The following is a 14,674-nucleotide window of genomic DNA, read 5'->3' as shown; positions in this document are numbered from 1 at the left end:
TTCAATCTTTGTCATTGCATAACTTTTAAGTCCTCTGTGGATTAATCATAATCATACATTATATCTTACAAAGCTACTATAGAGTGTTTTCATATACGTTGCTTCCTTTAACCCTTAAGAAAATCTAATTTGGTAAATATTACTGTCTTCATTTAAGAAACAAGGGAACCAAGGCTCAGGAACTTGTGCTCTTAGGACTGCATGAGAGCTCCTGTATGTTGAAGTTCTGTCCTTCCTTTCCTTTCTGTCTCTTCATGCGTCTTGTGCTCAGCTGAACTAGCAATGCTTCCTTGAACTTGCCAGTGTGTTCTTGCTACACTGCCCATGTGGTTCCCTGTGCTTTGAATCCCTTCCTCTCTACTCAATTTCCCTGCTTTATTACGTCTTCTCTACTTTCTACCCATGCTTTAAAGCTAGGCATAAATATCTCCTCCACATGAATGAATGTCATCCGCTGGCTTTGTGCTCCCTTCTTTATTGGTAATGTATAGATGGAATTTTTGCTGGGATTTTATTTTATTTTTAATTTGTTTTTATAAATTTATTTATTTTATTTATTTATTTTTGGCTGTGTTGGGTCTCTGTTGCTGTGTGAGGACTTTCTCTAGTTGCGGCGAGCGGGGGCTACTCTTCGTTGTGGTGCGCGGGCTTTTCATTGCAGTGGCTTCTCGTTGCAGAGCACGGGCTCTAGGCCTGCGGGCTTCAGTAGTTGTGGCACGTGGGCTCAGTAGTTGTGGCACGCGGGTTCTAGAGCTCAGGCTCAGTAGTTGTGGCGCACGGGCTTAGCTGCTCCGTGGCATGTGGGATCTTCCCGGACCAGGGCTTGAACCCGTGTCCCCTGCGTTGGCAGGCCGATTCTTAACCACTGAGCCACCAGGGGAGCCCTGCACGTGTGTGTCTCCTTAGCCAAGCTTTTGAGGTCAGGGAGCAAGTCTTATTTCCCTTTGCAACACCCTATGGCATCCTCATAAGTCTCTACAAAAAATAGATATTCAATAATATTTGTTGAATTAAAATTTCTGCCTATTCTTAATGGCAGAATGAAAGTTATACTTACTGTGTAGCCTATGATGTGAGTAGAGCCATAAGTCATATTTAATAAGCCCTCTGAATCAGCATAATAAGGAAGCAGATTTCTATCTACAGAAAGGGCAAAGGCTTATCCTGTGAGCTAGAGGACAGCTGTGGTGGAGGCTCAGAGCCGGTATAAAACAATGACAGATGATGGTTAGACCACATCTCATTCACAATAGCTGGCCAGTGATTACCAGTAACAGATTTTCCTATGGCTTAGTTCCTTTCTTCAAATGTAAATCAAGATTTTCAGAGAGTTTATTAAATAATTTCTTAAAGAGTATGTTATAACACAAAGAGGCCTCAGCTGATGGAACATTTTATTTAAGTTCTCGAGGAGGTAAAGAGGTAAAATGCAGTCAGATATTTTCATGCCAAGAGTGAATCAGAAAAAAGAAGCCACTGTCTCTCTAACAGTGAGATGAAAGCAGGTTCATCCTTTTCTTAATTAATTAATTAATTAATTTTTAATTTTTCTAGTTGATTATCCTCTAAGTAGACAATCATTTGAAGTATAATAGTAATTTTCTCTCTTTCTTTACAATATTAATTCCTCATATGTTAAATATATGATGGTATTAATTTTGTTCTTATTCCTGACTCTTTAGGAATACCAGTAATATTTCACCAGCTTTTTTAATATTAGCTGTTTGATTGAAATAGAAGTCTTTATCAGGCTAATGAAGTGGTTTCCTGGTTCAAGTACACTAAGCATTTTATTGAAAGTTGTTGTTGAATTATATTAAACATATTCTGGGCACTAGAGATGATCATGTGGCCTATTGTTATAATAAATTATATTAATTAATTATATTAATTACAATATAATTAATTAATTATATTAATAAATTATATTAATTAATCCAGATTTCTCATATTGGATCATTTTCTGCATGAGATGTATCCCATTTCATCATGGTGGATTTTTTTTCCCCCTCTTTTAGTATAATAATGTTGAATTCAGCTCCTTACATTTTATTTAGGATAATTGCATTTATATTCATGAATAAGATTGGACTATAGTTTTACATTTTTAAATTCTATCTTAAACAGCTTCAAAAAAATATTATTCCATGCTCTAGATTAGTATAGAGTGTAGGAGTTGCCTATTCTTTGAAGGTTTGGAGGAACTCACCCGTAGCACTGTTTAGGTCCCAAGAAAGCAGGTTCATCCTTTAACTGGGGCTAAAGTATGGTGTGGTATTTACTTCTATTAGCTTTGATTGAGAATGAGCACAGAGAATGTTCAGAGTTGCATGTCTTAGTTATTGCTTTCTTCTCATTTTCCAACTGCTTCTATTCATTTCTGTGGGGCTGGATATTAGATACTTAGGCATGCTAATTTAATGCTTTCTTCCCCCCATTTTTTTTGACGTGTGCAAAGAACTATAGGTGTATTTTGCATAAATGTTGTTAACTTGAACTAGTCAGGAATTAATAAAGAAGGCTGGTAAAAAGGCAATGTTTCTGTTTGAAACAAATTCATGTTAATTTATGTGCTTCTGATTGTTTAAAAGTCCTTAGTACATGTATCGTTAAAATAAAAATTCATGAACCCAACAGAATTTAGACAGATGGATGAATCGAGAGGAGAGATGGTGGGAAAGTTGCAGATATTTATAATAATCAACGTAATATCCTGGGTTGAGAGATAATTTCTGAGTGAGCCAATTATTATTGATTAGCTGGTAAAGATTTATCTTTTGAGCCTTAGCTGTCTTCTGTCATTTCTTAGGCTGTGCTCAGTGTCTCAGTGGGAAAAAGAACGTTCCTGGTAGAACAAAGTTCTCCCTGACTGTCAGATTAATTGGGGAGGGGGCTGATTCTTGAGAACCAAGGACATTTTTTTGGTAGCTTGAAAGCCAATTGTCGTAAACAACCAAATGCTAATGAAAATCTAAATTATTGGGTTCTTCCTAAGCCTAGACACGGAGTTAAACTGAAAAGTCGAAGGCAGATGTTAAAGATGAAAACATGATGTTGCCCTTCATAACCGAAATGGGACCCTCTTCTATTTCTGATAAGGTTAATTAATTGTCCTTTAATTCCTTTCTTGTGCTGTTTTTGCATCGGAAAATGCACGTTTTGGTGAAATAATATAATTGCATTGGAAACTTTCTACAAGCAGGGGAAGCAAGATTAAGCATATTAGGTTCCTCTAAAGATGTGGGATAACGCCGGGCTGCTTTATGATCACTGGGCTTTAACCGCTCTTCTGTGCTCTCCTTGCAATGCTGGGGCTCAGTCCCTGCAAACTTCTCCTTTGCCAACTGGATCCGTGTTACACTTTGTCTAAAAGGGACCGGAAGTCAGGACTTGCTTCTTCATGCTCCTGTCAGTGCCACCACAGCAATGGTTCTTCACTCTGGCAGTGACAGTTGATTCTAGTAATAGTGGGTCCTTCAAAAGCAGCCTCAGCGCACCCCCCTCAGAGATTCTGGCTCAGCCGGACAGCACCCCGTCCTCAGAGGTCTGGGTGCCAGCTCTGTGGGGTCCCTCCTTCAAGCTTCTGGGTTGTAATACTGTGATACTTCCAGCCTCCTCCCTTTGCCCCCCTGCCCTAGGGGTGGCCGCTGCTCCTTGCACTTACATCTCTGTTTTACCTCAGTGGTGTCCCTCTGGCATTTCTAATTCTCCAATGCCTGGTTAACTATTCTTTATGTAAAATTGTCTTCACTAAAATAACTAGTCTATTTGTTTCCTGACTGGACCCTGTCTAATACAAGCATCAACACCAGGCTGGCTTTGTTACTTCTTTTACACTTTTATTTTATGTGGCTGTTAGCTTCTTTAGTGCTTCTCAACTAGTGGGGGGGTGACCACTGTTGGGATGCTAGATTAGCGTAACGTTTGCTAATAATTTAAAATAGAATTCACGCCTGACAATACTCCAGAAATTTGTATTTCTGTAAGGTTTTCTATATATGTAAACTTGTATATTGTATATAATGATACAATACCCATGAACAAAAATCCCTTAGGAATGAGTAGATTTTTGTTTCTTTTCCAGAATAACTCCATGTAATATACAAAAAGTCACTTTCTAAAGGGCATGCCCACAGTCCTCAGATTCAGGTTTTTCCACAGCCTGAGCCTGTCCTAATGCTCTTGTCCTATCTCCTACCATGTTCCTGGTCCAGCTAAGCAATAGGTATAATTTCTGGAACACACCCTATATATTTGCTTGTACTGATTCCTCCGCTTGGGATTTCCTTTTTCCTATTTGTACCTGACATAATGCTACCCATTCCTCTAGGTCCAACTCTAATATCACCTCCTTCTTAAAGCTTTCTGTCACTTCCTCCTCTGTTTGAATATTAACACTCTGTTAAATGTGGCGAGTACAGCCTTTGCTGCATTTAACAGTTGTAAAGACTATGTATAGACCTTTTTATCTAAGCTAGGCTTTAAGCTACCAGAGGGCAGAGCCCTACCTTAATCATCGGTCTATCCCCAAGTTTTGGCATAGTGCCTGCACATATTCATTAGATGTGTGAACATAGTCCTGCCGCTACAGCTTTCTTCCTGCTGATCAATTTTCCTGGAACTCCTCCTACTTTTAGCCACTCTGGGTCTCTAGCCACTCAAAGACCTTCAAGGATCCATTATGATTCTCATTTGTCAGACAGTTTCTCCTTAACTATAGTAATCTTCTTAGCTGTGAATACATATATTAATTGTTGTCGCTATTATACTTTCAGAATTTCACAAATTGCTACTTTATTATTTTAAATGTTTGGGGTATCATTGGGGTGGTGAGCAGGGAGGTCACAGTTTGAATTCAAATGGGGTTCAGTTGTGTCCATGTAAATCCCATGGAGACTGGGGGGTAGATATGATTATACCAGAGGTCTATTTACATGAGAACTGAAGTTCTTTTGGGTGAGACCTCATCTGAAGAAAAAGGAGATACTGAGCTTGACCCAATAAGAAAGGTTCAGTTGTCAAGGGCTTCAGCTTGATTATAGCTTGGGCGTTATTTCAAACCACTGTGTGGTTCTTTGAGGACTTTATCCCTGGAGGTGTTCATTGGAGCAGTGGAGTCCAACAGGCAACCTCTTAAATAACAAACAGGTACCTTATCCAGGGCTGGGGTCCTGTTTTAACAGGTGGGGAAACTAGTGAAATTTGAGATGTTACTCTGCATGCTCTTTATATGACCTATATAATAGGCTGATAAAGCCTGAGAAAGTCAGGTTGTGTTTTGTCTTTCTACCAACACAGTAAATTTCCTCAAAAAAAAAAAAAAGAAAAGGGATCAATATATTCCCTCCTTTCCATCGCACTGATGTGGGTCTGATTCTGGCTTCCACCATTTCTAATCTTGATGACCACAGTAGCCTCTGTTTCCTGGTCTTCAGTCTTACATTCATTCTCTTCACTGCTGCCAGAGTTCTCTCTAAATAAAGAGCAACTACTCCCAAATCAGCAGATGGCATCAGCACCGACCTCTTCTCTCCCCACATTACCTTTGAAATGACAGAAAAAATATATGACTGAAACAAACCTATCACAGGAATGACCATAGGAAGAGAAGAAATGTCAGAGAAGAAATGTTGAGGAATTTCTGGAACATATAAGGCAATCCATTCAGAACTGAGATACTCTTGATACAACACAAGCAAAGGAAGGGACTCCTGGAAAATTGTAACATAGGGGGAATTTTCTAAAAAAGATGACTTATCTTTTTTTCTCAGGATAAAAATTAAAAGTCCCACTGAATTTGCTTGGTTTAGAATGTACTGTTTTGAAAAAAATGAGTCAGAGGTAATTTTGTACTGGTTATCATAACCTGGTCACATAAAATATTTTGAGTCCTAGTATTATTTAAACTTTGCCTCCCTAAGTAAAATAAAGCAGTTGAGCTAATAATATTAATCAAACTCCTATTTTTCTGAGTGGGTCTTAGAAGTCAATGTACCAATGAAAAGCCAGCTTCCATTATGACATGTGTGGAGCTTAGAGAGTTTGCCCTTCTCTGATGTACTGTGAGGAAGGAGAAGGAACCCTAGAAAAGGACTGAGTGCTCATGTCGGGGGAGATTGCTGTTGTGGTTCATGCCTTGGGGTTCAACCCAACCCCTCAGCCTTTTACCAGTTGGGGAGAGAGATGTCTGGACTCTGAGGGTGCCCTGCCCTGGGGACCAAAGATTAGAATGGAGGGATAGAGGTGCCATTTTATTTTCAATCCTCCATACTTCATGAAGAGCCCCCTTTAACTTTTTTTTTTATGATGAGTAACATTTGATGACATGTATAAGTGGAAGCATTTAAAATTAAGTAAATCAAGCATAGTACAAACAAAGTAGTCAATATAATTTCAAGATATATAACCTCATCTATTTAGTTGAGATTTTGACTGTAAATACACTATTGCATTGTGCTTTCTTTACCTAACATTTGATCATATACATTTTCCTGCATCACAATGTATATGTGTGTAGTTTGGCACACATGACACACATTCTAACACATGTACACTCAAATACAGGGGAAAAGGAAGCTTCTCAGAAGCTCATGAGAATATCAGTCATTTTATGCTTTTTTTTTTTAAAGTCCTGGATTTATTTTATTTTATTTATTTATTTTAATTAATTAATTAATTAATTTTTGGCTGTGTTGGGTCTTTGTTGCTGTGCGTGGGCTTTCTGTAGTTGCGGCGATCGGGAGCTACTCGTCGTCGTGGTGCGCAGGCTTCTCAATGTGGTAGCTTCTTTTGTTGCAGAGCACGGGCTCTAGAGCACAGGCTCAGTAGTTGTGGCGCACAGGCTTAGCTGCTCCGTGGCATGTGGGATCTTGCCGGACCAGGGCTCGAACCCGTGTCCCCTGCATTGGCAGGTGGATTCTTAATCACTGTGCCACCAGGGAAGTCCCTATTCTTCATGCTGTATACTTTTCAGTATTTTCTGCATGTATTTTCCAATCAGGAATCAAACATTACAAAGTAATTTTTACAATAAAAGAATTGGTTTTCTTCTGAACATTCTTCTGAATGTTTTTTCTTCTACATTTTTGCATTTACATTTTTTTTCTAAAATAACATCATTCTATTATGGAAAAACCTTATTTTTTAGAGAAAAAACTAAAAATAATTTATTGTGTTAAAAGTTCATTCTCATGAATATCATTGGTTTTTTTCTCACCTTTTAATTGAGAGAACAGGTGACCTTTTTCTTATGCATTACTACACTTCACAAATTTTCTAAAATAGCATAAAGTACTTTCTATGGATAAAAACTTATTTTTTTAAAAAACAACCTTTTCAACTAAAAATAGAACTACCATACGACTCGGCAATCCCACTACTGGGCATATACCCTGAGAAAACCATAATTCAAAAAGAGTCATGTACCACGATGTTCATTGCAGCTCTATTTACAATAGCCAGGACATGGAAGCAACCTAAGTGTCCATCGACAGATGAATGGATAAAGAAGATGTGGGACATATATACAATGGAATATTACTAAGCCATATAAAGAAACGAATTTGAGTTATCTGTAGTGAGGTGGATGGACCTAGAGACTGTCATACAGAGTGAAGTAAGTCAGAAAGAGAAAAACAAATACCATATGCTAACACATATATATAGAATCTAAAAAAAAAAAAAAAAAAGGTTCAGAAGAACCTAGGGGCAGGACAGGAATAAAGACGCAGATGTAGAGATGGACTTGAGGACAGAGGGAGGGGGAAGGGTAAGCTGGGACAAGGTGAGAGAGTGGCATGGACTTATATATACTACCAAATGTAAAATAGATAGCTAGTGGGAAGCAGCCGCATAGCACAGGGAGATCAGCTCGGTGCTTTGTGACCATCTATAGAGGGGTGGGATAGGGAGGGTGGGAGGGAGACGCAAGAGGGAGGAGATGTGGGGATATATGTATATGTATAGCTGATTCACTTTGTTATAAAGCAGAAACTAACACACCATTGTAAAGCAATTATACTCCAATAAAGATGTTAAAAAAAAAACCTTTTTGGTGTCTCAATTCTTTACTACAGCGTTTTTAATTTGTTTACTTTCTATTTTTAGTTTTCATTTTTAAACTTCTGGTAATATTTGAAAAAAAAGTGTTTTTTTACTGTTTGCATATGTTATTTAATAAATAAAAACGTTGCTCTCCATCTGAACCCATACAAGTACGTCGAATGTATTTACTCATACATGGAGGTTTTGTGCCCTTTGCTTTTCTGTTTTTGTTTTTAACCAACTTTTAGTTTTAGGACAGTATTAAACTTAGAGAAAAATTACAAAGTTAAGTACACAATGTTCTTATACAACCCATGCCCCGCTTCCCTTATTATTAACGTTTTGTATTCATATGGTGTGTTTGCCAAAATTGATATATTATTATTAACTAAAGTCTATATTTTATTTAGATTTCCTTAGTTTCTACCCACTGCCCTTTTTCTGGTCCAGGATCCCATCCAGGGCACCACACTACATTTAGCTGTCACATCTCCTCAGGCTCCTCTGGACTGTGACAGTGTCTAAGACTTTTCTTGTTTTTGATGGCTTTGGCTTTGACAGTTTTGAGAAGCATTGGTCAGGTATTTTGTAGAATGTCCCTAAATTGGGATTTGTCTGATTTTTTTTCATGTCGACTGGGGTTATGTGTTTTGGGAAGAAGGCCGTTTTCATCACATTGAATCAAGGCTGTCTATATGACTTATCTGTGTTAATGTTGACCTTGATCACATGGCTTGCAATAGTGTTCACCAGGTTTCTCCAGTATTAAACTATACTTTCCTTCCTTTCCATACTACATTCCTTGGAGAGAAGACCCTTTACACAGCCCACACTTAAGGAGTGGGGAATTATGAAGGAATATAGAGAGCTGATTGAATGTATGACTCAGGAAATCAAGGTGCATATGTATAGGTCAGCAAGCCATTGTGGATACTCAGTCATGCTGAAGAGGTTGAGACCATGGAATACTTCAATAGCAAAAAACTAAATAACCCAATTAAAAAATGGACAAAATTCTGGAATAGACACTTTTCCAAAGAAGACATACAAATGGCCAACAGGTACATGAAAAAATGCTCAACATCACTAATCATCAGGGAGATGCAAATCAGAACCATAATGAGCTATCACCTCATACCTGTTAGGATGTCTGTTATTAAAAAGATAGGAGATAAGTGTTAGTGAGGATGTAGAGAAAAGAGAACACTTGTATGCTGTTAGTGGGAACGTAAACTGGTGGAGACGCTATGGAAAACAGTATGGAGGTTCCTCAAGAAATTAAAAATAGAACTACCCTACAATCCAGCAATTCCATCTCTGAGTTTATATCCAAAGGAAATGAAACCATTATCTTGAAGAGTATCTGTACTCTTATGTTCATTGCAGCATTATTCACAATAGCCAAGACATCAAAACAACCTAAAGTATCCATCAATGGATGAATGGGTCAAGAAAAATGTGGAATATATGCAATGGAATATTATTCAGCCTTATAAAGAAGGAAGTCCAGTCATTTGCAACAACATGGATGAACCTGGAGGGCATTATGCTAAGTGAAATAAACCAGACAGATAACTGCATAGTATCACTTATACGTGGAATCTAACAAAGTCAAACTCAGAAACAGAGTAGAAAGTGGTTTCCAGAGGCTGTAGGGGTGGAGCAAATAGGGAGAGGTTGGTTAAAGGGTGCAAACTGTCAGTTAGAAGAGGAATAAGGTCTGAGGATCTAACGTATAACATGCTGACTATAGCTGAGAACACTGTATTTTATAACTGAAATTTGCTAAGAGAGTAGAACGTAAATGTTCTCACACACACGGAAAAAGGCAAATATGTGAGGTGATGGGTATGTTAATTAACTCGATGGGGGGAATTCTTCGACAATGTATATCAACCATTCACTTTAAATGTCTTACAATATTATTTTTCAATTATATAAATTAAATTAAAATTCAGTTAAATATGGGCTTCCCTGATGGCGCAGTGGTTGAGAATCTGCCTGCCAATGCAGGGCACACGGGTTCGGGCCCTGGTCTGGGAGGATCCCACATGCCGCGGAGCAACTGGGCCCGTGAGCCACAGTTACTGAGCCTGCGTGTCTGGAGCCTGTGCTCCGCAACAAGAGAGGCCGCGATAGTGAGAGGCCCGCGCACCGCGATGAAGAGTGGCCCCCGCTTGCCGCAACTGGAGAAAGCCCTCGCACAGAAACGAAGACCCAGCACAGCCATAAATAAATAAATGAATAAATAAAATTAAAAAAAAATTCAGTTAAATAAAGCTAAAGAACTGAAAACTTAACAATATAAAGGATGGCATATACAAATTGGAAATCATGTTTCATGTTCAAAACTGCAGATAAGTGAACAATAGCTCTGCTGCTGAGTTCTTACGCCCTCAAATTTCATAGAGTTATAGGTAACCATGTCGTAGATTAAAGTGAAAGAAAATATTTAATAAAGCAACTCCCCAGAAATTAGTGTTTGCCCGACATGTCCTGTGACTGAAGAATCGCAATTTCCTATGTTTCAAATTACAGAGAATTTTAACCTTGCAACATCAAGTTATTAAGTCATTCTTTCCATTTTATACATATCTGAATTAGAGTTTTCTTGGTCAGAATTTCTGACACACATAATTTATCCTTTGAACTATGTGAAGAGCATTTTTCATTATAAATAAAAATATTTAAATACAAATATTTAAAAACTACTTAGAAAAAAGATTTATAGAACTAAAATCTTATTTTGGATAGTATATTTCATAAGCTTGTTGTTTAGCAATTATGATATGACCTTTCAGTGCACAAAGATAGAAAATACTTGAAAAGAAATGTCTTCTCTGATTCAAGTGAGAACTTAGTAATACTTAGTAATGCTGGTTAAAATTTTTGTTTTAGGTTTAATATAATAGTCTGTCTTTAAACTTTTTCTTTTTTAAAATAAGTTCTAAATTTTAAAACAGAAAAAAAAAAAAAAAAGGCTTCTGTGAGCAAGAAAGGGCCAGTTTCAGCACACCACTGGACTATCCCAGCCAGCTGCATCCTGTGAGGTTGACTGGCGTAGGATCTGACCAGGGTATCGCGTAGCCTATGGCTGTGACGAAGAGGTCTCAGTGACCTCAGTTCACGTCCCTGCAGCCACTGTGAGGCACAGCCCTAAAGGGCAGCCTTGAAAACAGCTTCCACCATAAGCAATTTACATTTGTTTTTGAGAAATCAACTTTTCCTCAGGGCAGCAGACTCTGGGAAGTACATCTGTACGGCAAGTGGTCTTTCTTTTTGCTTCTTTACCACCACTTACTACTTCATTCTGCCTCCTATGATTTGCTGGCTGGCAGTGTAGCACAGAGGAGAAGGCATACTGGAGTCCATTCACACAGTAGTGTTGATTTCCAGGTGCCACCTGAGAGCTGTGTAATTTTGGGCAATCCACTTAATCTTTCTAAACTCTAGTTTTCTTATCTTTAAAATGGAGATGTGATTTACACTAAAGTGTCGTTGAAAGTATTGATTAGGATAACACACAGGGTGGGCGAGATGGGTGAAGGGGGTCAAAAAGTACACACTTCCAGTTATAAAATAAACAAGTCACGGGAATGTAATGGACAGCGCGGTGACTATGACTATAGTTAATAATACTATATTGTGTATTTGAAAGTCACTAAGAGGGTAGATCTAAAAAGTTCTCATCACGAGGAAAAAAAATTCTGTAACACATGGTGATGTATTGTGGTGATCGTTTTGCAATGTATACAAATATTGAATCATTATGTTATACACCTGAAACTAACAGAATGTTATATGTCATTATACCTCAATTTAAAAAAAAGGGATAACACAAAATACTGAGCATGTAGGAGGGAGTAAATAAATGGTAACTCTTATTCAATATTCCTAATGTGCCCCTGTTTACTTCCGGGCCTGATCATGCTTCTCATGCTTCCCTGTGCTTGGTGTGTCTCTTGGTTGGCTTCCATTATTTTTGTGTGAGCATCTTTCTCCTGCATTATGGAGCAGATCTTCCTCGAAGAAGGCCTTAGAGCATCATTTGCCAAAGTATGTTTCCATAGCACATTAGTCCTAAGAGCTGCTTTGTGATAAAAGGTCTATGTTTACATGTTCTTAATGATTAACAAAGCTGATTATATTCTATTGGTGAACACTCATAGTACACATTAGCATATTAAATTCTCTGAGCAGTCCTGCAGCAAAAAAAAAAAATCCATTGTAGCTTTATTTGATCCAGCATTTCTCAAAATTATTTGTCTACACTCCTTTATGTGTGCATGTATGAGGATAAGTAAAATAACTGTTAACATCCTGAGGCACCAGGGTTCTGCAGAATGCACTTGGAGCAATGCTCTCTTGGATGATTCAGAGTAGGGTGAATGTCTTCCCAACAGGTAGGGCACACGATGACATGTAACAGGTCTCTCACCGAGAAAACCTTTGTTCCTCAGAGGGACTGCAGAAGTGCTAGAAGGATGACTAACATCCTTCTAACTCAGGGAGAAAAATCAATACATTTGGTGGATTTGCCTTCATTGGAACAAACTGAAGCATTTTTACTATGTTATCTCATTGAACTATTATGTATTAAAATATGTGTGATATCAAGGGAACTTATATTTAATTTGTAGTTATACCATTGGAGTTCCAAACACCATAATCACGAGTTTATTAAGGAATCTAAATGCCATTGAATAATTATCTTCTAAGAGTGAGCTTCCAAAAATATCAGCTAAGACCTATAAATGCAAGAAGTCACTTAATACTAATTTCTTAAATTTGTAGGTGACTGCCTCAGTTTCAGTTTTTCTCAGTTGTCAATGAGCTGCAAATTTTGTTGATGACATATGCAGTCTGATAATTCTGTCCATGTTCTTTTTCTACTAGGCACAATTGCAGTGCACCTGTGAAGCAGTTTTTATTTCAACAAACCCAAAAGTAATTAAAAATTGGAAAGCTATAAAATTGGAGTTTGAAGAAGTGGGCTATGCTTGGAGTGCTGTTGTTAGGAAGTGAACATCCCATGAAAGGGACAATTAAGAAGGAATTGATTTCGTATTCCTCAAGGTAAGAAAAAAACACATTTTCTTCCTTATAAAAAGATATTGGATGGTAGCATTTTCATGTGTGAAATTTGAAAATACTTGTTAATAAGCTTTTTGATTTCTGATTCAATAGACTTTGAAAAAATGTAATGTCCACATTTTCCTTCTTGGTTTTGCGTTTATTAATGTAAAATAATGTGATATTTCTTGCTTGGAGGATCCATCAGTGCTATTCAATGTAAGATCAAAGGTCAAAGTTCAGATGCAAATTGTGCTAAGCAGTTTGGAACAATTTTGAAGAAGTGAATGAGCCTTATTTTCATGTGTAATTAGTAGATTTATTGCAGTCCAGATTCTAATCTAGTTTCAAAAGTAAATAAATTATTCATTAAATGCAAATGGTTGTATTGTGCCACTGTTTTTTTCCCTTACTATGCCATGGTTAGAGAGAGGAAGCATTAATTTTTTTTCAGTTACTTAAGAATATTACCAAGATGTCAGCCTCTGAGCGATGCCTGCTGGCGGCATGCTGAGAACTAGCATGGAGCTGTGACAGTCGCCATGGCCAACAATTTAAAACTTGATTGAAAAACTCGTAGGCATGGCTTACCGAGAAGGAGGGCCTTCTGGGAGTAGATGGCAAGGCGGAGCTGGGGTTTGGAGCCATGTGAGTTCCGCAGAGTGAAGCGGGTCAAACAAAGGAGGGTTTTATGATTGGAACAAGGAGTCATTAAGATATGACATCTGCAGCAAACAAAGGCAGTACAAGGCTGGGTGTCGGGATGTAGGTAGGGAAATTGATCGCACGGCAGGACAAGGAGCGCTTGCAGGGTCTGGGAATCAAGAATCCTACAGTGAGTCTGGACTGTGTGGGTCACTGGCCTGTGTGTGGTCACAGCCATCCCGTGCCCTTCCCCAGCTCTGCTCTGTGTCCCAGGGCCCACCTGCTCAGACTTCCTTGATCACTGGCTTCTGGTAAGGCTTGGCCAATGGGAGGAAGTTGAGGGAGGTGGGAGAGAAAAAGCTATTGGTTTTGTCTCCTTTGTAGTTCCAGGCACTGCTGGCGTCCCTCATTGCAGGTCCAGCTCCCACCCCCAGGTCCAGGCTCTGGGGCTCTAGTAACACCGCCTCCCTTTGCTCTCAGTCAGATGGGTGGTAGCAGCTTCTTGTAGTGTTTAATTTCTGGGGTGCCTTATCACCCCATGTTTCAGCACTCCTTACTGCTTATATCTGGCCGGCTTCAATCATTTTTATTATCTACCTGGACTTCAAAGGCACTTGAGTTTCAGATTCCTGGTCTGAGTGCATATAAATGTTTGAAGGGCTGTCTATGTTTTACTTATTCTTTTAAATTGAAGTATAGTTGATGTACAATATTGTATAAGCTACAGGTGTTCAATATAGTGATTCACAATTTTTAAAGGTTATACTCCAATTATATTTATTAGAGAATATTGGCTATATTCTCTATATTGTACAATATATCCTTGTAGTTTATTTTATACATAATAGTTTGTATCCCTTAATCCCCTACCCTATATTGTCTTACCCCTGTATCGTCCCTCCCTTCTTCCCTC

The 14,674-nt window shown here is 38.3% G+C and overlaps 1 long non-coding RNA gene across 2 annotated transcripts in view; it reads left to right on the top strand.

Moving 5' to 3' along the window:
• The window catches only part of LOC309667184, a 383,463-nt gene that overhangs the window by 140,597 nt on the left and 228,192 nt on the right, over positions 1-14,674 (top strand). For both annotated transcript variants that reach the window (XR_014267596.1, XR_014267597.1), the window contains one exon: positions 12,940-13,119. This is a non-coding gene — a long non-coding RNA (uncharacterized lncRNA). The remainder of the gene's footprint in view (positions 1-12,939; positions 13,120-14,674) is intronic.

This window comes from Balaenoptera physalus (assembly GCF_965194825.1).
Source record: "Balaenoptera physalus genome assembly, chromosome: 9".
Classification (NCBI taxonomy): domain Eukaryota; kingdom Metazoa; phylum Chordata; class Mammalia; order Artiodactyla; family Balaenopteridae; genus Balaenoptera; species Balaenoptera physalus.
The sequence above is the reverse complement of the archived record's forward strand: the minus strand, read 5'-3'. Positions and strand labels throughout refer to the sequence as shown.